This window comes from Trichechus manatus, unplaced genomic scaffold (assembly GCF_000243295.1).
Source record: "Trichechus manatus latirostris isolate Lorelei unplaced genomic scaffold, TriManLat1.0 scaffold00009, whole genome shotgun sequence".
Taxonomy (NCBI): domain Eukaryota; kingdom Metazoa; phylum Chordata; class Mammalia; order Sirenia; family Trichechidae; genus Trichechus; species Trichechus manatus.
Genome location: NW_004443945.1, coordinates 16089408 through 16117289, shown reverse-complemented (window position 1 = coordinate 16117289; position 27882 = coordinate 16089408). Strand labels below are relative to the sequence as shown.

Below are 27882 nucleotides of genomic sequence, written 5' to 3'. Positions count from 1 at the left end.
TGCCCCAGCCCCCGTTCCGTGTAAATGCACGTGGAGCTTTCCCAACCCTGCACTATAATGCCTGTCCCATCTCCATCATGTCTGCAAGTCAAACCCTCCCATCATCCCAAGCTTGCTCAGATGCCACCTTCTCTGAGCACTCTAGATACAGAGTCTTTTCCCGATCCCTTCAGCCATGGCACCATTTCTACTAGACCTGTTTTATAAAAAATCAAATCCATCGCCATCGAGTCAATTTCAACTCCTAGTGACACTATAGGACACAGTAGAACTGCCCCACAGGGTTTCCAAGGAGCAACTGGTGAATTCAAACCACCAACCTTTTGGTTAGCAGCCGAACGCTTAACCACTATGCCACCAGAGGCCTATTTTATAGGTGTCATAAATTCATCTTACTCTTCTCTTTTGGAACAAATAAATCTTTCTTGAGCACTCCCAATAGTCTCTGTAGACACCACAGTGAGAAAGGCAGACAGACTCTGTCCTTTATGGGGCTTACAATCTAGTCAAGAGAACAGACACTGACAAAGCAATTAATGTGAGGAAGCTTTGCATGAAGCACCTGGTGGGGCCTATGGCAGAAGGAGCCAATGGGGGTATCAGGAGAGGGCCTGTCTCTTGCTCATTCATAATTTGCAACAAGCAGGAAGATGACTTAACATCACAGGTGCTCAATAAATTATGCCTAATTACTGCTAACCAAAAGTTGGCAGTTGGAATCCACCAGCGAGTCCTTGGAAACTCTATGGGGCAGTTCTCCTCGGTCCTATAGGGTCACTATCAGTTACAATTGACTCAACGGCAATGGGTTTGGTTTTTGGTTTTCAAGTACCAGGCACTGTGGTTATCCAGAGCAACTTGGCAACTCTGCCCTCAGGGAGCTCATAGTCAACAGGGGAAAGCAGATATTAAACACATTCTGTCAAAATAGTGACCTAACAGAGGAAGTACAGGATGCCTGTGGGGAGGGAAGGGGAGAATGTTCTAAGGGCGGAAACAGTTAATACAAGGGCCTTGGGGTTAGACAGAAAGGCTGAAGTGTATGCAAGAAGAGAAGGATTTACAAAGTTAGTCACAAAAGGACAAATATCGTATGATTCCACTTACATGAAATATCTAGGATAGGCAAGTATATAGAGGCCAAAGTTTATTACTGGTTACCAGCAGCAAGTGGGAGGGAGGGGAAAAGGGGAACTTAACTCATTATTTCGGGGACACTGAGCTTCCATTAAGGGTGATGGAAGAATTTGGAAAGGGATAATGGTAATGACTGAACAACATGATAAACATAACTAATGTCACTGAGTTGTACACGTGAAGAATAAGAAATACATAAAATAAATTATGCCTAATCAAAGTAAAAGGAATATGGCAGCACCGGTTCCAACCCCGGCTGAGAATTTGCACTTCCAGATACACTGAATCAGAATCTACAGTTTAACAAGAGTCCCAGGTGATTCTTACGCATAAGTTTTGAGAACCACTGCTCTACTAGTGGTTCTCAGAACTGGTCCCTAACCAGCAGCATTAGCATCACCTGGGAACTTGTTAGAAATGCAAATTCTCAGCAGGGATTCAAACCAGAAGAAACTGATTCAAAGTCCTGCTTAGTTCAGACAATTTCTAACATTTTCTACCTTGAAAATTCCTGGGTAAGTGAGCCCCTCCCACCACATGAAACCAGAGATGTCCCCTTGAGGCCCTCCTTATCTCTGACCTCTCCTGGCTGGCCCGCTCTTTGCTCTTGTTTTTCCACTTGCCCACCCCTAACTCTTTTCCCTCACTTCTTTTCTCCCTCTCTTTCTTTCTCACTGGGGGGAGGATCAATCATCCTTCTCCCTCAATTAAAAGGATGGCTAAATTGTTCTGTAATAACAACCAATAGTGCTTTGGACATGGGAGGAGACGAGCAGAGAGAAGAGAGGACAAGGGGAGAGAGAAGAGAATTGGGGCCAGAGTTCTCCTCTCCATAATGCTGCTGGGAGGGCCTAGCAAGTGATCCAGTTAGCACTCAAAATAAAACCTGCTTGCCACTCCTGGTAGCATAGACTATTAGACTAGAATTTGTACTCAAGGTAATACACAAATAAAAATCATCAGCATCATCAGGGTAAACACTGAGCACTTCCTACATGCCAGGCACCATTCTAAGTGCTCTACATATATTAACTTAGAGTAATAATGGATGTTTTCATAAACGATTATTCCAGGAAGGTTAACCTTTGCTCTTAATAGTCTATCTGTGTCTTCACCAGAGTCCTTGGTCCTCTCTGAGTCTCAGTTCTTTATCTGTAAAATGGAGCTGTTGGAACCATGTCCAAGATCACACAAGATCATGTGGCTGAGCCCAGAGCACTTTCATCGACCCACAGCTCCCTCTGTCATCTTACAAATCGCTGTTGTCTTTTGCCAAGTGAATAAAAGGCAGAAGTAATAAACACCATGAGAATGGAGACAAATTTTTATGAAAAAGTATTCCCAAATGTCCCATTGTAATTGATTAAATGAGAATTTAGATAAGGGACAATAAAGTCCCTAGGCCTTGTTTCATGTTATAATGGGAAGGAAGATGTAGGCTGTGGGGAAATAGAATGAAACACCTTCCACAGAGTCCAGAAAATACTCCCTTTTGAGGAGAGGGGAAATGATGGGTACATACAATCTCACTAAAGAGTACAGACTTAACCCAGGCCATGTCAAGGCCACAGGCTAAGGGGTAAGTTCTGGAGCACAAGGAGGTAACTCTTAAGAAGAAAAAAAAAAAAAAAAAAAATCCACGGTCATTAGTAATTAGAAACCTGAGACATCTGTGATCTAAAATTAGAATGGTGATTTTCATTTATCCGTTTGTTCATTTAACAAATACGGGCAATGAGTTAAGGTCTCCTCAGGGCTCTAGAAGATATAAAGTCTGACAACACAACAGTCTTTCCCTTCAAGTAACTTGGGCGCATACACTTACAGATGTTTCCAATAAAGCATAAAGCAATGTTTTAGTAACCAAAAAATACTTAATATTCTTTTAGTTCAATTAAATACAATAATGAGTCAAAAAAGAAAAAAAAATGGCCAAGCAAAGATAGAGGTAGCAAAGCTAAACTCAGTGTTTTAAAGCATAATTGATGTTAACAATAGCTATAAAAGATATTATTGGGACAACTAACAAAATTCATATCTATGCTATGGATTAGATAATAGTATTGTTGTTAGATGCTGTAGAGTCGGTTCCCACTCCTAGTAACCCCATGTACAACAGAATGAAACACTGCCTGGTCCTGCACCATCCTCACACTGTTAGAGCCCATTGTTGCAACCACTGGGTCAATCCATCTTATTGAGGGTCCTCCTCTTTTTCACTGATCCTCTACTTTACCAAGCATGATGTTCTTCTACAGCATTGTATTAATGTTTTATTTCCTAATTTTAATCATTGTACTGTGGTTATGAAAGAAAATGGATGTCCTTGATCTTTGCAAATATACACTCACTCATGTATTTAAGGGTAATGGGGTCTCCCTCTTACAGTCAAATAGTTCAGAAACACACACAGACACACACACAGACACACACACACACATACTTACAGAGAGAGAATTATAAAGCAAACAAGCCGAAATGTAAACATTTGGAGAATCACGGTAAAGAAATCACAAGAATTATTTGTAGTATTCTCAAAACTTTTCTATAAGTTTGAAATTTGGTATAATTTTTAAAAAGTACCAAAAAAACCCCAAACACTCACAACTGATATAATGGATAAATCATAGATGGGGCATCTATGGAGCATCACCTGCCCCCAAAGAGGCTCAGTCTGGCCAGCGCTGCATCTAAATCATGGTTCTCCTATCTTCTGCAGCCAGAATACAGGAAAATCACAGACTGGTTACATGCCAAGCATTGAAAGGTAATATGTTTTAGAACATGAGTCAAATGATTATGTTTAAATAAACCAATTCAAACCAGTTTCTCAAAGAGTTTATCCAAACACAGCCAGTAAAAAGAGGCATTTAATCAGAAATGGCACTGTCAAAGTCACATTCCCATTAACCTCAATTGTGCTTAAGCTAAAAATGGTGTTACAAATAAGCAGCAAAGGCAATGTCTTTGAAATTTTATAGCAATACAGGTATGTGTACGCGTATATTAAAGCAAATGGTTTGCATTCGACTACTAATTGAAAAGTTGGCAGTTCAAATCCACCCAGTGGCACCACGAAAGAAAGCCTGGCAATCTACTTCTGTAAGATTACAACCAATAAAATCCTATGGAGTACAGCTGTACTCTGAAACACAAGGGGTCTCCATGAGTCCCAAACTGATTTGACAGCAATGGGTTTAGTTTTGGTATATACACATACGTTTTATATTTATACATATATGTACATATATAAAAACAAACCAAACCCATTGCTGTCGAGTTGATTCTGACTCATAGCGACCCTACAGGACAGAGTAGAACTGCCCCATAGAGTTTCCAAGGAGTGCCTGGGGGATTTAAACTGCCAACCTTTTGGTTAGCAGCCGTAGCACGTAACTACTACACCACCAGGGCTTCTATAGATATGTATATAATATGTATATGTATGTTGTTGTTGTTAGGTGCCATTGAGTCAGTTTCGACTCATAGTGATCCTATGTACAACAGAACGAAACTGCCCGGTCCTGCACCATCCTCACAATCACTGCCATGTTTGAGCCCATTGTAGCAGCCACTATGTCAGTCCATCTATTGAGGGTCTTCCTCTTTTTCACTGACCTTTCATTTTACCAAGCATGATGTCCTTCTTGAGGGACTGGTATCTTCTGATAACATGTCCAAAGCATGTGAGATGAAGTCTTGCCATCCTCACTTCTAAGGAGCATTCTGGCTGTACTTCTTCCAAGACAGACTTGTTCATTCTTCTGCCAGTCCATGGTATAGTCAGTATTCTTCACCAACACCGTAAGTCAAAGGCATCGATTCTTCAGTCTTCTTATTCATTGTCCAGCTTTCATACGCATATGAGACGACTGAAAATCACATCCTCATGAGCACATTTAGGTGTTCTGGAATTCCCATTCTTCTCAATATTATCCATAATTTTTATGATCCACACAGTAGAATGCTTTTGCAGAGTCAATAAAATATAGGTAAACATCTTTCCGGTATTCTCTACTTTCAGCCAAGATCTATCTAACATGCATACATGATACATGTACAAGATACATCTTGATGTATATGTATACACACACACAAGCACACATTAGAAAGACAGAGAGAGAGAAAGAGATACCGACCAGGAAAATTGTAAGATAATTCTCAGTTGGATGAAAGTCAGGATATAATACAATCAGTTAAACTCTGTAGTCCTCTACTTAACCTCACAGGACTGAGCAAGGAAGAGGACTGAAAGAACAAACTTTATAAGGCTGAAAAATCTTTTACCTAACTGACACCATCATGCCTAGCAGAAAGGATATGATCCTGTAACAATGGTACTTTGTTTTCATTTTCAAGATACATTTTACCCAAAGTTCATTTTGCAGCTTAATAAAATATTAAGATATCAACTGGAGAAAAGCTAAATTCTGAACAAGCCATATTTAAATAAAAATTTAATATTTTTTTCCCATGAAGAAATAAATAAAAACAGGAAAGTTTTCTTCCTTACTGGATCTCAGAGAGAAATACAGACACTATCATTAACCCACTGGGATTTATGAAAGTAATTTTGATTCCTGCATTATTGAGAGGGGTCTAGTTCTGGCATACTCTAAATTCTAATTAAACAAGAAAAAAAAACATTTAAAGTGAACAATGCAATCAAATGCAGACATTCTATCTAGACACAGTAATGTTAGCATAACAAGTGAGTTAAAAAAAAGAAAAGGGAAAATAATTATTAAACAGATGGGTGGTGAAATGAAAAGTTATTATTGTTTTTTTAATGTACAAAGCCTTAATCTGAAGCCAAGCAGAGATGAAGATAAACAAGTTGCCCTCCATAACCAAAGACCATAATGCCCAGAAAATCAAATGAAATGTGTCTGAAATACTGACTTCTCTTAGTATGAACTTAGCATCCTGATGCCAAATGAAACATTTAAGCAATTCTCCTATTTTTAGGGCTTTGTATCTCGGTGGTTGCATAATTAATCAGGATGTGTTTTGGCATACTTGCTGGCAGCCTGGAGGATATTTGTTTTCCTACCAAAAATAGTTGGAGTCTCCTAAATTGTGGAATGAATACAAAATGACCAGAGAACTTGAGGAATGTGACTCAACAATTTAATCAGAAGAGATCAGTCAGGAGGCCAAGGCTACAGGCCTGACACCTTGTCAGGTTATACAAGAGCTTGCTGGAAAACAGCGATGTCAATTAAAAGATTGTTAGTTGCTGTCCAGGCGACTCCAACTCATGGTGACCCCAACTCATGGTGACCCCATATACAACAGAATGAAACGTTGCCCAATCCTGGGCCAGCTTCACGATCGTTGGTATACTCCAGCCTATTGTTGCAGGCACTGTGTATTTTGAGTGCCTTCCAACCTCAAGGGCTCATCTTCCAGCACTATACTGGACAATATTCTGTTGTGATCCATAACGTTTTCACCAGCTAATTTTCAGAAGCAGATCACCATGCCATTCTTTCTTGTCTGACTTAGTCTGGAAGCTCTGTTGAAATCATGAGTGACTCTGCCAGTATTTGAAATACTGGTAGCATAGTTTCCAGCATCATAACAACACGTAAGCCACTATGGTACAACCAACTGACAGATTGGTAGTGGACTTAAAAGATTAGGCGCACTTGGGGTGTGAGATACCACTGGACGGGTTCAAACCACCAACATTTAGGTTAGTAGTTGATCGCAAATCATTCGCATCACCCAGGGACCTACTACAACCACAATACAACTGTCAAAATGAAGAAATTAACACTGATACATTGCACCATCTCATCTTTAGACCACATTTGGGTCCTAATTGTGCCAATAATGTCTTTCATAGAGAAAGGAGCCAGTTCAGAATCACAGGCTGTATTTAATTCTATGGCTATTTAGTCTCCTTCAATCTTCAACAGCTTCTTGATCCTTCTTTGACTTTCATGACTGTGGCACTTTTGAAGATTACACGTTAGTCATTTTAAAGAATGACTCTCAATTTGCATTTTTCTGATGTTGCTTCATAATTAGATCCGGGTTATGTATCTTTGATGCGTGATAAATTTGTGTTGCATAAATGAATGAATGGCAGCGATTTTATATGGTTTCATGAGAACTGAATGAGCTAATACAAGTAATTTAGCATAGAACCAGATAGAAAGTCAACAATCTGTGGTTTAATAAGAAATATCAGGGACCTGAATTCTGGTCTTGGCTAGTCTTGACTCTGTCTCCAGCTAGCAGGATTACTTTGGGCAAACCATAAATTCTCTGAGCCTTAGTTTTCTCATCTATATTTCATGAAGGGTGGATTAGAGCATTGCTGAGGTCTCTTGCAGGATTAAACTGTTCTATGGTTTTGCCTATTTCATGTTCAATTTTTTTCAGCCCTGCCCAGTGGTAAGATAATTCTTCATTGTGAAAAACTGAACTACTGTTTCCTTAGCAACATCTCAAAAAGGTAGATTGTGGTATTGCTTGCGTATTCCAGTTTCCATGTGTTATCTATATAATTTTAGCTCATGTTTATGAAGGGTTTCCATTCACCTCTGCAGAGTCCCTGCATTTTCCTCTGTACTTCATTCAACTCTCTCCCCTACTCTAATTTCCACAGACAAAACAGAGGCTGGCTTTAGTTTAACAGTCATTTGGCCTAGACCATAGTGAAAGACTTACCAAAACAGAGTCCAGGAAAATTTCAGCAAGAGCAATAAAAGTTGGCATTTTACCCTAATATTCTTACTGAAATTTCTAGATCCTGGATGGAATCTGCAGTCCCAGAGACCTCAGTTTATCTTCAAAGACAGAGTTCCTAACAACACTATTAAAGCAGAGGGCCAAACTGTGGCTTATTCATTTCGTTATTTCCAAGAAAAATGCAGACACCTACACCCACCCACACAAAAACCCAATGACACTGAACTCAGTGACCTAGCAATCACCTACCTTTGAAATACGATTCCTGGGCAACAAGGTTAAAAACAAAACTGTCTCATAGACAGAGCTGTGTTGTGGCAAAGTCTGCCAAATTCAAGTTGGGAGCCTACATTCATCTCTTTACCTTGATAGCCAAGAAGAACACATGATCTCCCTACAACAAAAACAAACACAACAGAAGACGGAAAAATATTTCTTCACTCAGCTTGCTCTCATTTCTTGACTTGCTTGAGCCAATCAAGCCAATCTGGAAGAGGGTTTGTTCAATAATTAGATCCAATCACATCACTTTTAGCACTTCCAACAGTCTGTTCCCCTGGTTGGTACCTGGAAAAGCTCCTTCCAAGAGCTCAATTAACAAACCAAAGCCAGTTTTGCCTGGGGTAGGGGGACAGAAGATGAAAAGGAAAGTTCCTGTCGTCATTGCAAAATGTCACCAGGAGAAAGGACCCCCTGATCAAACACTTCTGTTTTATAATAGCAGTCCTTACCACCTCATCCTTTTTTTCCGAAACAGGCTACAAAATGAAGGGCTAAAAGAGGTTAGAGTCTTGTAATTTAAAGTCCACAGACCAGCAACACTGGCCTCACCTGGAGGAGGCTTGTTAGAAATGCAGAATCTCAGATGTCACTCCAGATCTACTGGATTAGAATCCACATTTAACAGGATCCCCAGGTGACCGACAGGCACATTAAAGTTTGAGAAGCCCTGGTTAGAATAACTCCCTGAGGGTACTTCGAATGGAATAAACTTATTCCCAGTCAATCTCTATTCCTCTGGGAAGGAGGGAATAGATTATTAGGCTTGTCACAAAGCTATAACTGACAATTGACCCTATGGAGTTTTTTCATGATATTATTTTGTTATTAGAATTTATTTTTCCTTCTTATTTTATAGAATTTCTCACAAACCTGGTGCAGGTTAAGAAAATCAGACATATCGAGAAATACCAGTGGTATACTAGTAAACTGACTTCTAGGGCAGGGGGTGAAGCTCTGATTCATAGAGTTTGCAAATTTCCATAGTGTAAATATTCTGTCATGGCCAACTTCAAGCTACCAACGATTTAACAATTGGTGTGCAAAATTCATAAAAATTTAACTGGCTTTTACAAGCTGGTATGAACCACTCAAATACACCAATGAAAGACTCTCAAAAAGGAAACCCCTTTCCAAGTCCTGGCCACTTCTCACTCAAACCTATTCACCATGAAGTAGGTTTGCTTCCTAATATGCTTTTCATTATGCCATGTCTCTGCTCCTCCAGAACCTAAGAAGCTTTCCGATTGATAATTGAGCACACACATCTAACCTCCTCTTCCTGTTTTTTAAGACTCCCTCTCATCTCACCATACCCAACGTCTACCACTTCATTTCCTAAATCTCCTTAGCATGTACCATATCCTCACTTCTGTTTCCTGCACTCCATCAATTCCTGAGGTCATGAATGAGGAAGCATGCCATTCCAGTCACTGCTGGCACTTAACTTCCAACAATGATGAGGAAAACTGCCTCAGGATGGAACTGACACTGTGAATGGCAGGTGGAGAGATGGAAAACATCTGGGTGTTGATAACATCTTTGAGTTGTGGATCAGCCTGCCCTAAAGCTCACTCTTCTGGATTTCCCATTATGTGGGCCAATAATTATCCAAGCCTTAGGCCTGCGGCTGAAAGCAAACCTAACAGTGGGCCTAGAAAGAAAGTACCTTGAAGGAACAACAAGCCACATCAATGTGAATACAAATAAGGCCATCAGAAGCACACCCTATAATGGCTCCTACCAGCCCTGCAATCCCCAGCAGAGAGAATCTGTCTGGAAAGATATCACTGAGGAGCTGATCATGTTAACAGCATGTTACAGTGGTTCATAGGCTCAATGAATCTCAGAGCTGAAAAGGATCTTAATGGTCCCATAATTCTACTTTTGACCTCAGGCATCCATGACAGGCAATCACTAGTTTCTATAGTAAATGGGAATTTACTTCCTTCCAAGGCAGTACTTTCTATTATTTTAAATTATTTGTGATAAACTAAAATATGCCCTCCTGTAATTCCTAGTCACTAGTCATAATTCTCCTCTTTTAAGCCACACATAAAAAAGACCTTGAGATATATGAAAATATTCATCATGGCTCTCAGCTCAGTACCTTATTCTCCTATTTCCAGACCTCTCACCATCTCACCACAGAAGAGATTCTGTGGATAACAGGACAGAGCCTGATGGCAAGCCGGTAGGCCTATGCCTCCAGTTTGACACCAGCCCATATCAATCTACTTTCTATGGTGAAATGTACTTTCACCATATCAGTACAGAGTTCCAATCTGTGACAAATCTAAATTTTCTCTAACTTGACCACAAGAACATACGGTAGCACTAGCTGCTGTAACAGATAACCCTCCAAATTTCAGTGGCTTAAGACAACAGAATTTTATTTCTCCCTCACGGAGATTCAAAAGTAGGGTCCTGATTGACATGCCACTGTCCTCCTAGTGATGATGCACGGGCCAGGAATCTTCCATCTTGTGACTCCACCATCTTCACCATGTGGCTTCCAAAGCCACCAAGGAGAGAAAAATAGCACAGAGGATCCGGTATAGGAGGTGTTTATGAACCAAGTCTGGAAGTGGTGCCCATTACTTCTGCTCTCCTTCCGTTGGCCTGAACCCAGGAACATGGCCACACCTAACTACTACTGAGAAGGGGGATGAGAAACATATTTAGCAGTGTGACCAGGAGAAGAAGAATGTTTGTCTAAATGTCTAAACATTTACAGAAATCCAAATTATCCATACGGAAAGTCAAGGATTTAAGTAACTTTGAAAGGGGGAGAGTGGAGTCCCACAGGAAAATAGGTATGACTACACATTCTTTATGTTTCATGAAAACAGAAATATTTGGGAATGAAATGGAAAACACCTGAAAAAGAGTGTTCCCAAAAGGTTTCCTAATGAGTGTATTAGGAAAACTCATTTTCCCTAAAGCATAATAAAACAGCAATAGTAGGTCAAAAAGTAAAAACACTTATTTCTAGAAAACATACGCTGTTGCCTGAGTTATTTATAAAGAACAGCAATGCTGTGCTGTGTTATTCTCACAATAATATTCATATTTATTGATTTTTTAAGAAAATAAAATATATAGCAAAGGGAAGATTGATGGATTTGACTATGTAAAAATTAAAGATTTTATATGTCAACAAATAGCATAAAAATTAGGAAATTTTTTTGCAATGATTATGTAAAAGAGCTAATATCCCTAAAACAAAGAATTCTTGATATTAATAAAAAATAAATTGATGCAAAAGACAAAGAACATGATCATTCACAGAATGTAAATTATCAGTAGAATAAAATATTTTGACTCAATAACAAAGCAAAACAAAGAGGGAAAAGATACCCATTTTTTGCCAATCAAGTTGGCCATTCTTTATAAAGGTTAGTATCCTCTGCTGATAAGAATGTGAGTAAACCTAGCATTCTCATGTAGCAGTCTCATACCTATTGACATAGGTATGAAGAGTCTCATAGTTGCTTTTTGACCCAGAAATTTCATATCTGGGATTCTTCCTTAAATGAATAATCAGAGAAGACCACAGAAATTCAGGTATACAGATGTTCTTGTAATATTATTTTTAATGAGGAAAATGGAATAACAAATGTACATAGAAATTACTTAAAGAAACCATGGTTCACTTACAAAAAAGAATACAAATGCACCCATTAAAAGTTGTGGTTTTGAAAAATATTTAATAATATAAAATAAAGTCATATAGGAACAAATTAAGATGCAAAATAATATATATTGCATGATCCTAATTTCATAGAACAACACACTTGGCTGTTAACCAAAACGTTAGAGGTTTGAGTCCACCCAGAGGCACTCAGAAGAAAGGCCTGGCAATCTACTTCCAAAAAATCAGCCATTGACAACCCTATGGAGCACAGTTATACTCTGACACACATGGGGTCTTCATGAGTCAGGGTTGACTCAACGGCCTTGGTGGTACTAGTATGTGTCTGTTTAGTAGTATGTCAACTATGATGCCAAGCATTTGGAATGCTTAATAAAGAAAAAGAATTAGAGCTTTCAGAACAGCTGCTGGAAATTTCTGAAACAAATTATGTTCTAATTATCTTCTATCTACTTCTTACGTATCTGTTGGTGATAACACAATGCTTACTATGACCTTAAAACCTTTAGCATTTGAAATAGACAATAGATAAGTGGTAATTTTGGTGAAGGGTAAGACAGTACGTAACACTGGGGAAGACAGCACAACTTGTCCAAGGCAAGGTCATGGAGGCTCCATAGACACATCCAAACTCCCTGAGGGACCGAATTACTGGGCTGAGGGCTATGGGGACCATGGTCTCAGGGAGCATCTAGCTCAACTGTCATAACACAGTTTATAGGGAAAATGTTCTACATTCTACTTAGGTGAGTAGAGTCTGGGGTCTTAAAAGCTTGTGAGCTGCCATCTAAGATACTCCACTGGTCTCACCCCTTCAGGAGCAAGGGAAAATGAAGAAAATCAAAGACACAAGGGAAAGATTAGTCCAAAGGACTAATGGACCACAACTACCACAGCCTCCACCAGACTGAGTCCTGTACAACTAAATGGTGCCCAGGTACCACCACTGACTGCTCTGACAGGGATCACAATAGAGGGTCCTGGAAAGAGCTGGAGAAAAATGTAGAACAAAATTCTAACGCACAAAAAAAGACCAGACTTACCCCGGACACCCTTTTAGCTCAATAATGAAGTCACTCTCGAAGTTCACCCTTCAGCCAAACATTAGACAGGCCCATAAGACAAAACAAGACTAAATGGGCACACCAGCCCAGGGGCAAGGACTAGAAGGCAGGAGGGGACAGGAAAGCTGGTAATAGGGAACTCAAGGTCAAGAAGGGAGAGTGTTGACATGTCATAGGGTTGATAATCAATGTCACAAAACAATATGTCTACTAATTGTTTAATGAGAAGCTAGTTTGTTCTGTAAATCCTCATCTAAAGTACGATAATAAAAAATAATATTAAAAAAAAAACCTTTAGCATTTGATCCATAAACAGTGTTGTAAACCATGTAGAAGCGGCTAAGAAATTATGCTGAATTTCCATTCCTCCAAGAAGAGGAGAGGCAAACAGAATCAGGAATTTAAAGACTTTTATTAGGGAAGATTTCAGGGCTTCTTCACCACTGTTAGGTATAAAAACAATATGACTCCAAGATCCCTTCCTCTTTTGGCGAGGATATCTTTCTTCTTGGGGATCCCCTGTCTGGATGGGACAAGAATCCAAGGGGCCCCTATTCAACCCGAGCGGTCATGGTAAATAAAAGTCATATCTTTGAGGCCAGCGATTCAGACACTGCCTAGAACGTTTTGCTGTTTAAGTCTTAGTCTTTTCATCCGTAAAATGGGTCATGACACTACCTGACTCACAGGATAGTGGGAGGAACACGTGATAAAATACATGCTTTGTTATAGCGCAGTGCCCCGTACAAGGAAAATGCTCTGAGTTTCCTTCCTCCACCCCAAGACCCTTCACACTCCTTTTATGTCCAAAAAACAAATAAATAAAAACACTAGTCCAAATGGCATGTGCTTTCACTGTTGTGCTTTTCAAACTGTAGCAGTGAATTTTTCCCCTCCAAATAAAAATCTCAGCAAAGCCTCAAAATATAAACAGAAAGCTGATTGACATGTTCTGAAGCAGCTTAAATCTCCAGTGTCTGGTGAAAAATACCTATCAGCAGGATGCAATCTAAGCATCTCTGCAGACCCCATTTGCTTTGGAACATAGTCCTGTGAGAATTGTGATTAGATTCTACTGTGTTCACAGGAGGAAAAGCCAGCTGGAGCTTTCATCGACTCGATGGATTAAACCACCTGGGGATTTGGCAACATGGACATTCTCTGCATGTGAGGAAAGTACCCAGGGCAAAGCTGAACATGACACCTGTCTCCATTAATTAGGTCTGGTGACACACAGAACCATTTGTTCCTTGCTGTTCTCAGCACTAAGCTAAAGATATTTTTAATTAAAAAAATAAATAAGGGGCCGTCCAAATGATGTCTTCATTTTTTCTTCTTTTTCATTATGCATTAGGTGAAAGTTTACAGAGCAAATTAGTTTCCCATTTGATAGTTTGTACATAAAGTGTTCCAGGACACTGGCTGCATTTTCCTCAATGTGTCAGCACTCTCCCTATTTCCCACCTGGGTTCACCACCGATGTCTCCATTTTCATCTGAGCCAAGCACTGCAGGCTGGTTCTCATGGCCAGGGAAGAAATGTTCTGCCTGTATTCGCTGGTGGATATAATTCAGAAGGGACTGAGAGCTCTGCGTTTCTCTTATTCAAGATTACATTCTACTCTCTCTGAACAGTCTCTTTCTAACCCCATCCCTCAACTTGGTAACGATGATGATGCTATGTTACCCAGCCCAATATTTAAGTTTTCAAAGCCCTTAGACACTAGTTATTTCATTTGACTAAAAGAAATTCTGAAAAGGACATAGGTCGGGCATGGCACTAACTATATTAATTATCTCTATATTAATTACCTCTTTTAACACAGATGTACGTAGAACCCAGGTCTTCCGACTCCCAGGCAGGTCCATTGACTACTAGAGTCCGGCGTGGCTTCTGCCTGGTAAAAAAGCTTGATGTTTCAGGACAAACCTCAGAAGGACTTTTTTTTTTTTCTTCCAGGATGAAGCTTTGTCCTTGATAACTACCACCAGAAAATGGATGATATTTAATTAGATTTTGTGACACGTGTTCGCCAAGCCCTTTCACACATTAGATTGACCCATAGGAAATTGCTGATAATTGGCTGTTTATGACTTACAAAAACAATTTCTTATGATTCAACCTAATACTTTACAATTTTCAACCTTCTGTAGAATAAATAAGGAGGGCTGGTGGTGCAATGTATAAGTGCTCAGCTGCTAACCCAAAGGTTGGTGGTTCAAACCCACCAGCCGTTCAGTGGGAGAAAGATGTGGCAGTTTGCTTCTGTGAAGATTTACAGCTTTGAAAACCCTATAGAGCAGTTCTACTCTGTCTTCTAGGGTCTCTATGAGTCAGAATTGACTCAACAGCAAGGGGTTTGATGTGGTTTTTTTGTAGAATAAATAGGTGAAAGTTCTTAGATTTATTTCAGGTCTGGGATCAATCTAATGACATGTATGTGTGTGTTTTTAGGTAATAAAGTATAAATCATTTGTTAGGCATAGTCCCTGAAGTGCCCTCTAGAATAACACTACAAAAAAAAAAAAAAAGGAAGAAAATTCTATAAACGTTAAGTACACTACCTCTAACTTGGCTCTTATTGGCTTTATTTTTCTAATCAATGGTTTATGTCTGTAAGTAACTCAGCTACCACAAGCCATTTTTAAGCTCAGAAAACCAAATGCAAACCCATTGCCATTGAGTGGATTCTGATTCATGGTGTGACCTCATGTGTGTCAGAGTAGAACTTGGCTCCACAGGGTTTTCATAGCTATGACCTTTTGGAAGCAGACCGCCAGGATTTTCTTCTGGAGGTGCCCCTGGGTGAGTTTGACCCGCCAACCTTTATGGTTAGTAGTGGAGTGCTTAAACGTTTGCACCAACCAGGGATGCTTCCAAGCTCAAGTCCCTGCTTATTTCAGTACTCTACAAATACTTAGAATCCAGGTAATAACCTCCTTAATGCCCTTTACTACTTATTCTTAACAAGGAGAGTATGAAGATTTTATTCATTTATTTGAAATGCTTCTGCTGATTTCTACTTTTCCCTCCGATCTCTTTTCAGCCCCATTGATACTTTAAATGAAAACTTTAATTGCATTATGTATTGCATTGTAATAATGTTGTAATAACAAGCTAATCTTACAATGCAAATTTCCCATCGATGCTACTGCCTAAAAAGCACTCCCCCTTCTGAAGGGCAGATTTCTGCCATTAAAAGAGCTTGAATTTTTGTGGCCCAAACCAGTAAAGCTCTATCTGCCCAATAAATACTCTTACAAGCTTTGTAACATAACCATATTCTAGCATGTTACCCTATTTAGTTAAGCTTCAGAGCTCAAAACCTAACATGTGGTTTAACAAAAACTAGGCTGCTGTTCATAAACCATATTACAGAATTCTACTTCTACCATTGTTGTATTAGGATTGATTCTTTTTTTAAAGATTCATAAGAAACTCATAAACCCACTAAGTTGGGTCAAATGTGCCTGTTACATTGGTATTCCCCCAACCCCAAGGTCATTTCCCTGAAGGGTCCTAAAGATTCAAAGGATAAGGCAATGAGGTTTCAGTATCTATCATGGGTTTCAGCTTAACTTCTACTTCTTTGTAATATCATCCCTTCCTTCCAGGTGCAAAGTTAGGTGATGGTCCAAAATGGTAGTGGAACCAATACAAAGTCTTGCCTCTGTTGTTTACTGGAACGGCTTAACAAAACACCCTGAAACCCCAGAAGGCCTGGATCTGGCCTCTCAACTCTATCTCTCTAGTTGCTCATCTGGGTCCTCCTTCCCCTCATCATAGGTCCTCGGTGGTGTGAATGGTTTCTTTTCAACTATTAACCTAACTCATGGTGACTCCCCCCAATATGACAGAGTACAACTGCCCTATAGGGATTTCTTGGCTGTAATCTTTATAGAAGCAGATAGCCAGGTCTTTCTCCCAAAGATCTGCTGGGTGGGTCCAACTGCCAACCTTTCAGTTAGCAGCCAAGTGCTTAACCATTGCGCTACCAGGGAATTGAGTTGATGGCACTCTACAACAATTAACCCAAAGGCTGGCGGTTCGAACCCACCCAGCAGCACTGTGAAAGAAAGGCCTGGCGATCTACTTTCGGCACTGTCTTCCAGACTCTGGTTGAGCCATTCATGGGCTATACTACCAAGCTCAAGTTCATTCATCTCAGCTCCCTTGTCTGTAATTGAGATAAAAATACCAACTTCAAAGTGTTGTGGGGATTAAATGAGATAGCCTACGTACAGCCCCAGCAAAATGTGAGTAAATATAGTATCCCTTCTTTTTCTTAGGATATCATTGATGAAAATGACATGATTCAGAACCCACTTTGCATCCTAAAGAAAATTTCTGCAGGAAAGATGAGGTTTGAAATCTGATATACAGTGAACTCAACTTATCTCCAGGCCTGCAACCAAGAGCTCAGGAGCAACAAGAAAGCAGAGCAAGAACGGACCATGAAACCATAAGCTTCCAGGATTTCTGAACACCTGGGATGCAGTTCAAGCCCATTTTATTTTACGTTTCAAATGGGTTTTACATTTATCTGTACTTAATGTATTTGTTTAACAGCTAGCAGTTCTACTCTGCCCTGTAGAGTCACCAAGGGTCAAAACTGACTCAGTGGCAACAGGTTTGGTTTTGGTTTTATAAGACAGAAAGACCTGGCAGTCTGCCCCCATAAAGATTACAGCCTAGAAAACCCTATGGGGCAGTTCTGTTCTGTCACATGGGGTCATTATGAGTGGAAAATTGATGCAACTGTACCTAACAACAACATTAGACAGGCACTGTACTAGGTGCTGCAGAGATGGGGAAAGACACACAGATGAACAAAACACTTCTCCTTCACTAAAGAACCAGAAGAGAATCTAAACGCTACCAGCTTAACAATCCTTCTACCTGTGCACTTGCTCAGTTCTTTTATTAATTTATTATCTGCACAATGTCCCGGCGCCACATACAAGCTGTGTTTAGAAGCGGTAGTGGGGGACAAGAGCTTTAGTATTTCTTGCCCCGCAATAATCTTTCTGCAGAAGCCAACCCAAATGAAATAAATGAGCATGCTTTGATGTAACTAACTTCCATTTTATCAGTTTTCTGTATTGTTGTTGTTAGCTGTCATTGATTCAGCTCTTAACAAAATACCAGAACAAAACATTTTCCAGTCCTGCACCATCCTCACGATCGTTGGTATGCTCCAGTCTACTGTTGCAGCCACTGTGTATTTTGAATACATTCCAACTTGGGGGCTCATATTCCAGCACTATATCACACAGTATTCTGTTGTGATCCATAGGGTTTTCACTGGCTAATATTCGGAAGTAGATCTCCAGGCCCCTCTTCCTAGTCTGTCTTAATCTGGAAGTTTTGCTGAAACCTGTCCACCATGGCTGATCCTACTGGCATTTGAAATACTGGTGGCATAGCTTTCAGGATTATAACAATACACAAGCCACCACAGTATGACAAACTGAGAGACAAGTGGCGACATTTTCTGTATAGTGTAAATAAAGGCATCTTTAGAAGAATTTTCTAATTTTATGATCTTTGATATACAAACTAAGGAAAACAGTGTGCTTGTTTCGCAGATTTACCTTCAAGATAAGTCTCTTTCCCACTCCCAGCTTCCAAGCACAAGATTGCTACCCTCGACCCTCTTCTATGTAGAAATTCTGGAGCCACCACAGGTTACATCTATTATTATGGCTCTTTGATAAATAAGAAATTGCAACCACAGAAAAGATGGATGATTGACTGCCCAAGGTTTGGATCTCATGTAAGCCAAATACAGAACCAGGCTTAGAACGACTCTAATCCTGCCTGCTAAACCATAATACTCTGCATTTTTAAATATGTAATAGCCTAATTTTTACATGGGTACTCAGACGCAACGTAAATTTGATGCAATCAGAAATGCAATTACACTTTCTGCAAGCTCTTTATGTTCAAAACAGCAATACGAGATATTAAAACAACTCACGGCATGTTGACAAAGGGTAATTGTCGTTCTGGAAATCACGTATGCATACAGGGTGGAAAGACTTACGGACGCGCCCCTTTAGCTGTACCAGAAAAGGACAGGAAATGGAAAAATAGCACCTCTGGCCACAAGCCAGCACTAATATTTTGAAATAAAACAAAATATGCATCCATGTTAGCTGCAAATACAGAGACCATACATACTGAATCAATGCCATTGACACATGTATACATGTACTCAGCACCACAGAACATTTGAATAAGAGAGAAACTTAGATCATCTCAAGCAGGGGTTTTCAAATGTTTTTTAAGCCTTAGGGCCTATGTTCAAATGAAATATTATAAAAATAAACTTATTACTTTGGTTGAGTGGATTGGCCCAGTGACCCCCTTGGCTCTGAAGGGGATCAGATAAACACTGTTTGAAAACTACTTCTCTAATCCAATTTTCTTATTTTACAGGCCTATTTGAAAATAGGCCAAGATTAACATAAATGTGTGTCCTGGGTAAACAAAAAAACCAAACCTGTTGCTATCGAGTAGATTCCGACTCTTAGCGACCTCATAGGGCAGAGTAGAACTGCCCCATAGGTTTTCCAAGGAGTGGCTGGGTGGTCTGAACTGCCAACCTTTTGGTTAGCAGCCAAGCTCTTAATCACTGCACCAAAAACCGGACCCACTGCCATAGAGTCGATTCTGACTCATAGCGACCCTGTAGGACAGAGTAGAGCTGCCCTGTAGGGTTTCCAAGGCAGAAACACACTGCCGCATCCCACAGAGCAGAGGGGCTGTATTACTCACAGCTTTGTACTTACTTCTTCATGTTTCATGTTTACAACGTCTGCTAAAGCAATGCGTCTAAATGTGAGCGTGCATACGAATCCCCTAGAGAACCATTAAAACACGGATTTCTGAACCCCAACCCCAGAGATGCTGATTCAGAGGGTAAGGGTGTGGCCCATAGATTTGCATTTTTAATCAGCTCTCCAGTGATGCTGCTGCTGCTGCTGGTCTGGGGACCTCACCTTGAGTATCACTGCGCTGAAGGACAGCCTATAGGAACAGCATTACACTATTGAAAAATGGGGGCACCAAAAAACCCCATTATAAGGCTCTTGTGCCCAACACATTAAGGTGCTTGCAAATACTTCTTGAAGAAATGAATGAGATGTCCAGGATTTAAGGTTAGATGCCGCCACTGAGCAGCTCCATGACATTGGACATAATGCTTCCCCTCAGTGGAACAGTGCAGAGGTTGCTTCTCTGGGAACTTCACATAAATTTCCTCATTCCATTATGGGATTTTCACACTTTCCAGTCCACAGGCTCTCTGTGTCCTCTGGTGGGTTTCAGTGGAGAGGACACAAACTGTGTCTTTATCTTCTTTTACCTTGTATCTTCTCTTTGCACCCCACGTTCACTCTCCAATCTTCTCCACCCTGCTCTGTGCCCTGCATGGCTAACCCTCATGGACTAATTCAATGGGTTTTCTATTCCCTAACTTCTGTTGGGTTGCACCAATACATGGCACAGGCAGGAGATTAGGAGGTGGGAGAAGAGAGAGTCCCTCCCTGTCAAGATATTGTGGGTTGGCTGTGTTCCATTACCCATTACCAGCTCCTGTCAGTAGATACTCTTCATAAAACTATCCTCTATAGGTTCTGGTGTGGTTTAGTGGTGACTTAGTGGCAGAATTCTCGTCTTCCATGTGGGAGTCCCAGGTTCTATTCCAGGCCAATACACTTCATGCACAGCTACCACCCGTCTGTCAGCGGTAGCTTGTGTGTTGCCATGATGCTGAACAGGTTTCAGAAAAGCTTCCAAACTAAGATGGACTAGGAAGAAAGATTCGGTGATCTACTTATGAAAATCAGTCAATGATACATTTCAGTATTAAAGCCACTAAAAATCAAAACCAAACCTGTTGATTCCAACTCATAGCGACCCATAGGACAGAATAGAACTGCCCCATAGGGTTTCCAAGGCTGTAATCTTTACGGAAGCAGATTGCAAAACCTTTCTCCCATGGAAAGGCTGGTGGGTTCGAACTGCCAACTTTTTGGTTAGCAGGCATTAGAAACTTAAAAAAGATAAAAAAAAAAAAAAACATGGATCACAACGGGCTGATCCACCACAGTCATGCTGATGGCACAGGACCAGGCAGTATTTCATTTAGATGTGCACAGTGTCACCATGAATAAGGGTCCAACTCAATGGTAGCTAACAATCTAGGTTCCAGTAACTGTCCATCCCTCACTCTTCAGGACTAGAGGTAGCTCCCAGCTGTAGCTAGCCCTTGGGTACTGTACTGTATCTTGATGTTTTCGTCAAACTCTACGCTCACTTTAGTAAGTTGCCCCTTTGTTAAATTCTCCTCAAATTGCCAATTTGAGAGTGTTCACTGCTTTCTGCTGGGACCCTGCCTAATACACAAGCATGTTTCTTTGAATGCTCTTACGAGAGACCTAGGCTTGGGAACCCACCTGCATTAATGACTAAGTCTCCCTACAATTTAGTTTCAATTTAGTAAAACTACCCATTCCTTCTCTATCTCACAGCAATGAGAAGATAAAATAATTGATTTGAAATCAATTCACACTTTCAGAAACTCCAATGTTCATATCTAGGTTAGTTGTAGCATTTGTTATATGTAACATCTTAAGAATTCAAAACTATCTACAAAATAAATCTCACAGATGAATTTCTTTAGGCTTTATTTGCAAGTTACTTATTTATTTGCAAATATGTTGAAGTTAATCCTTTCGTTAGCATGATATCTGTCATCTAGTAATGTTAACTCTTATTATTATTTGACAATAGAAATTGACCTCCTACTATGTGCCAAGCACAGGGTATACCAAAGCGAACACAACAGTCTATAATCCTTCCTTCACGGAGATTACAGTCTAACAAACCAAGGAGATATTAAAAATTAATTACAAAATTGATTCTTTAATTACTGCTTGATAAGTGTTATGCAGGAGAAACACGGATGCGTTGAGCATATACAAGTCAAAGAGGCAAGGCTAGGGGACAAACGGGGTGGTGTCGGGAGGTTTTGGGGGGTATTCTAGACACCCCCCATCTAAGGAGCCCTGGTGGCACAATGATTAAGCGCTTGACTGCTATCCAGAAGGTTGGTGGTTAGAACCCACCCAGCAGCTCTGCACAAGAAAAGACCTGGTGATCTGCTCCCATAAAGATTACAGCCTAGGAAACCCTATGGGGCAGTTCTACTCTGTCACACGGGGTCTTCAGTGGCCCACAACAACAACAACAGACCCCATCTAGGAAATAATAAGTTCACATGGGCACACTTTTCTGAATCTTTTCCTAATGGAAACTTAAATTTAAAGAAGAAACAAAGACACACAAGAAATAAGCTCTTCGAATAAGCTGAAAGAAGGAATTCAACGGCCAGAATGAAGCATTATCCATAAATGGTTAAGGTGAAAAATAAGAAAAATATTGTAATTATTGCACGTGTTTTCACACAAGGAGAACAAGTCTTTATTTTCTATATTTATCCTAAATTATTTTTATTCAATATTCACACTCTGCTATAACTAGATACCTCTGCTGAAAAGTAAAAAGTATTCTAAGAGAACTGGGAAACTTTTCTTCTTTAGAACACTCTTGTTGGAGTTGTTAATGTTTCTCAAAGAGTCATTGCAAGTGTCCAAATTGCTAAAAGACACTGAAAAATCAACTCGTTTTCAAATTAGCTGAATTTTCAAATAACGAGTTTAAAGCAAACTTGCAGTGAATGAGCGCATTTCCGCTTGGCCTCTGAAACTCTTAACTGCTCTGTAACTACTTCAAATGGACATGCCACTAAGGAACATATATACACGTGAGCACTCACAGGCCACTCCCCTGCTCTTCGGATGCATTAACTCTGACCCCCATGCTCTGGGCCCTGCGTTACTTTACTGATGGCTCTCTGCCAGACCCCAGACCCTCTGCACACAGGTACCTGCCCTCCCATGTCACGATGAACAGCTCCTCTATGACACACAGCCTCCTCTCAGAGGGCGATACACGTTATTTTCATCCTAGTTCAGCATAGCGCAACAGGGCATATTATTTACTTTCATGTAATTTATGGAAAGTCCTGTTGTTGTTAGTTGCCATCAAGTCAATTCCAATTCCTGGTGACCCCATGAGTGTCAGAATAGAACTGTACTCCATAGGATTTTCAAGGCTATGACCTTTCAGAAGCAGATCGCCAAGGCTATCTTCCAAGGTGCCTCTGGATGGGTTCAAACAGCCAACCTTTCAGCTAGTAGCTGAACACTTAAACACTTGTGCCACCCAAGGACTCATGGAGAGTCCTAGAACTTAATACAGTCTTCAATTATTTAGTGATAAGGCTAAAAAAGCTATAGACCAGTCATGGTAAATAGAGAGGAACTGAGAAAGCCCAAGTGCTTTGTCTTCTCTTCTCCCATATCTACACCTCCCCAACAAACCCCTTGTCTTCTCTCAGTTGCTTTTCCCTTACAGGAGATGTGTGCCCCATTGGCCCAGATATAAATATTTTGCTCCCTTCCCAGAGAAGTGCACACAGGCTTCTCAGGCTACATGGGCCGATTTTTTTAGTTCAGAAAATGTGGCGTTGTTGTTGTTGCATGCCATCAAGTAGATTCTGACTCATAACAACCCTACAGGACAGAGTAGCACTACTCCATAGGTTTCCTAGGCTGTAATCTTCACAAGAGTAGATCATCAAGTCTTTTCACCTATGGAGCGGCTGGTGAATTCGAAGCACCAACCTTTCAGTTAGCAGCCAAGGGCTTAACAACTGTGACACCGGGGCTCCTTCAGAAAATATGGTAACCATGCCCATATGCATCCCAAATATTTCTTACCTCTTCTCCCCCCTTTATGAACTTAAGCAATTTCTATCATCCTTTAGCCAAGTGACAGGAGATTAAGGGCCTCTGTGCCATAACCAAGGTCCAACCATTTCCAAAGGCTTCATCGTAGCTCCCAGGGACTCCAGGCAGCCTGCTATCATCACCATCCTCATTCTCACTACCAACTTTGATTAGGCCCTGTCATAAGTGCTTTACATAAATTGTATTTCATTTAATCTTCGCAAGAATTCTGTAAGGTAAGTACAATTATTCTCCCCATTTTACAAATGAAGAAACTGAAGCCTTGATAGACTGTTTCCTGTCCAAAGTCACCCGGGTAATAAATGAAAGACCTGGGATGTGGGCACAGATCTGTCTGATTCCACAATTCACTCTCTACACCATAATGATTTGTTATAACAGAACTTGACTCTTCAACTGAAGCATGTATTATGTGTATGTGTGGGGGTTGGGGGGAATGGTCTTTACAATAGTCCCTAATTAACATTCACAAGTGTAAGCTCTTATCTTATTTACCATAGTCCCTAGTACTTAGCACAGAGCTTGGCACATAGTAGGTGCTGAACTTGTTGAAAAAAAGAAGAGAAGGAGGGAGGGAAGGCAAAGGAAAAGGAGGAAGAAAAACAAGTTCTCAAAAGAAAATAATATGTTTGAAATGTTCAGCAAGATAAAAGAAGTAATGAACAGATTGGGAGCGAAATATTTGTCACTTGGTAAACAGAGTACTCAATCAACCTATTCAGGCCACATAGAAATAGGCAAGAAATGCTCAGAGAGCAAAACCCCAGAGAAGTATAAGGCAGTGGGCAGCTTTTCATTCCAGAAGATTCCAGAAGTGGAGATAGTCATATGACCACTGGTAGAGGGAAACTAGGAGCAACCATAAGGGACTAGTAAGTAACCAAGAAGGCATCTTTCAGGTAGCACTCATTCTGGAAGATTTTCTCTTTTTGCTAAAATCCAACAAGGCTCATAGAGCTACCCCCACTGCAACAGACTGGAGAGAATGCATTTTATACCAGGAATGACAGCCTTCATTCAACATTCATTCCACAAATATTCACTGCATGTCTAACATGGGCTAGACACTGGGGACAGAGTCATGAATAAAGAAAATGTTCCTATTCTCATGCAGCTTACAACAAATCGGGAAATAAACACGAGAGCTATCAGGAAGTGATAAGTGCAATGCAGAGAATTAAAATAGCGCACTGTAAGGTCTCATGGAGCAACAAATAAACATGAGAAATATCATAATGAGATAAGGGCTCTGCAGAGAAACCATGTTACCTACTTTAAAATAACACAGAATAGAGGTGGGGCCAAGATAGTGGAGTAGTCGGACACTTCCTGTGGTTCCCTCTTACAACGAAGACCTGAAAAAATAAGCCAATCGATTATATATGACAATCTATATAGGAGCCCTGAACATCAAAGGCAAAGCTGAGGAATCAGACTGAGTGGCAGGGGAAGGGAGAAACAGTCCAGAAGCAGTGAGGAGTTGCCAAACCAGACAAGGCCAAACCGGCACCCTGCAGGCCAGATTGGCTGGCGTGTGCAGTGAGGCAAGCAGTGACATTTGGGATGCGTTTTCCACATCCAGAGAGACCAAGTGGTGGAGAGTCTACTCAAGCCTCCAGAACCAGTGAAAAGTGGCACTCAATCGGCAAAATGTAAGTACATGCATCTAACCCACTGCACAGATCGAAAAACACCCCTTTTGGGAAGAACCTCTCTCCCATTTGCCTGCCTACTCCCTGCTCTGCACTGGGGTCCTGGGCTGGCTTCAGCAATTGCCATGTCCCCTGAGATGGAAGCAGCACCTGTCACGTGCCCTGAGCCATTCTCCTGGCTTTGGAAAGGGAACAAATTAACAAACAGGAAAAAGTAATCTGCCAGCTCCCCTAAGCCGGGAACTCAGGGTAGGCACAGCTTCTTTGCCTAGGCACAGGCATAAGGGGTCCACGGACTTTGAATGCCTTTCACCCCTGCATAGACCTGTGTGGGCCCATTTCAACAGCATAGGCCCTCATCAGCATAATACCTGAAGCCTAACTTCAACTGTATCAGCCATATGGTGGAGTGGCAGGTTCATGACATTTGACAACACTCTGCCCATTAAGCAGGGTCCTCACCTACCCACATCAGGGGCCTGAGGACTGGTGGCTCCACCCAAACCACCTAGCCACCTGAGACAGGGGTGCAAGAATAAGTGGTGTCTCCCAGTTCTTACAGCTAACAGCACTGGATGCCCATAGTCCAGCTGCAAAACCCATCCATCTACACACTCTAGGGAACAGGGACATGTTTTCCTCCCAGACACTCAGGGGCAGCCGTCAGCCCCCGGCCTTGCTCAGCGCATGACCCCCATTACAGCCAGATACCTGCACCAACTCCAATCACCTCTGCCCGTCTAGGACTGTACATGAGAGCCTGCACCACACACCTGGTGATCAACTACCTGGACACCTAAGCCAAATCCATATAAGAAAAGTAAACGGACTCCTGGGCTGACATACCTAGGAATAGATCTAACCAATTGGTGACAGGATGTTAGAGCTTCAAGGGTGCCAATAATCAAACTAGCTCACGTGAGCAGCCTATTTGGACATATCAAAAAAAAAAACAAAACAAGAAGCTAGAACACAGTAAGCAAACATAAAATAAATACAATAACTTATTGATGGCTCGGAGACAACAGTCAATATCAAGTCACAAATTATAGCATAACCCTGATACAAAAATAAGGTGAAGATATCACAAAAAAAGAAAATTACAGACAAATATCCCTCATGAACATAGACACAAAAATCCCCAACAAAATTCTAGCCAATAGAATTCAACAACATATTAAAAAAATAATAATTCACCATAACCAAGTGGGATTCATACCAGGTATGCAGGGAGGGTTCAACATTAGAAAAACAACAATCAATGTAATCCATCATGTAAATAAAACAAAAGACAAGAACCACATGATCTTATCAATTGATGCAGAAAAGGCATTTGACGAAGTCCAACACCGATTCATGATAAAAACTCTCAGCAAAATAGGAATAGAAGAGAAATTTCTCAACATAATTAAGGTCATTTACACAAAGTCAACAGCCAACATCATCCTAAATGGAGAGAGTCTGAAAGCATTCCCTTTGAGAATGGGAACCAGACAAGGACGCCCTTTATCACCACTCTTATTCAACATTGTGCTGGAGGTCCTAGCCAGAGTAATTAGGCTAGAAAAAGAAATAAAGAGCATCTAAATTGGTAAGGAAGAAGTCAAAGTATCTCTATTTGCAGATGATAAGATCTTATACACCAGAAACCCCAAAGAATCCACAAGAAAACTACCAGAACTAATAGAAGGTTTCAGCAAAGTTTCAGGATACAAGATAAACATACAAAAATCAGTTGGATTCCTCTACACCAACAAAGAAAACTTTGAAGAGGAAATCACCAAATCATTACCATTTACAATAGCCCCCAAAAAGATAAAATACTTAGGAATAAATGTAACCAGAGACGTAAAAGACCTGTACAAAGAAAACTACAAGACACTACTGCAAGAAACCAAAAGAGATCTACGTAAGTGGAAAAACATACCTTGCTCATGGATAGGAAAACTCAGCATTGTGAAAATGTCAATTCTACCCAAAGTGATCTACAGATACTATGCAATCCCGATCCAAATTCCAATGACATTTTTTAATGAGATGGAGAAACAAGTCATCCACTTCATACGGAAAGGGAAGAGGCCCTGGATAAATAGGGAAGAGGCCCTGGATAAGTAAAGCATTACTCAAGAAGAAGAAGAACAAAGTCGGAGGCCTCACACTACCTGATTTTAAAACCTATTATACTGCCACAGTAGTGAAAACAACAGATACATAGACCAATTGGAACAGAATTGAGAATCCAGACGTCAATTCATCCACCTATGAGCAGCTAATATTTGACCAAGGCCCAAAGTCCATTAATTGGGGAAAAGGCAGTCTCTTTGACAAATAGTGCTGGCATAACTGGATAGTCATCTGCAAAAAATTGAAACAAGAACCATACCTCACGCCACACACAAAAACTAACTCCAAATGGATCAGAGACCTAAATATAAAATCTAAAATGATAAAGATCATGGAAGAAAAAATAGGGACAATGCTAGGAGCCCTAATACATGGCATAAACAGAATAC

At 40.6% G+C, this 27882-nt stretch overlaps 1 protein-coding gene across 2 annotated transcripts in view; it reads right to left on the bottom strand.

Annotated features, from left to right (window-relative positions):
- The window catches only part of NCALD (neurocalcin delta), a 368091-nt gene that overhangs the window by 292740 nt on the left and 47469 nt on the right, over positions 1-27882 (bottom strand). The window contains exon 1 of one of the 2 annotated variants that reach the window (XM_023726023.1): positions 14649-15026. The exons of the other annotated variant lie outside the window; for it this stretch is intronic. The gene's annotated coding sequence lies outside the window, so the exon portion shown is untranslated. Of the gene's footprint in view, positions 1-14648; positions 15027-27882 lie in introns of those variants that run through there. 2 annotated transcript variants of the gene reach the window in all.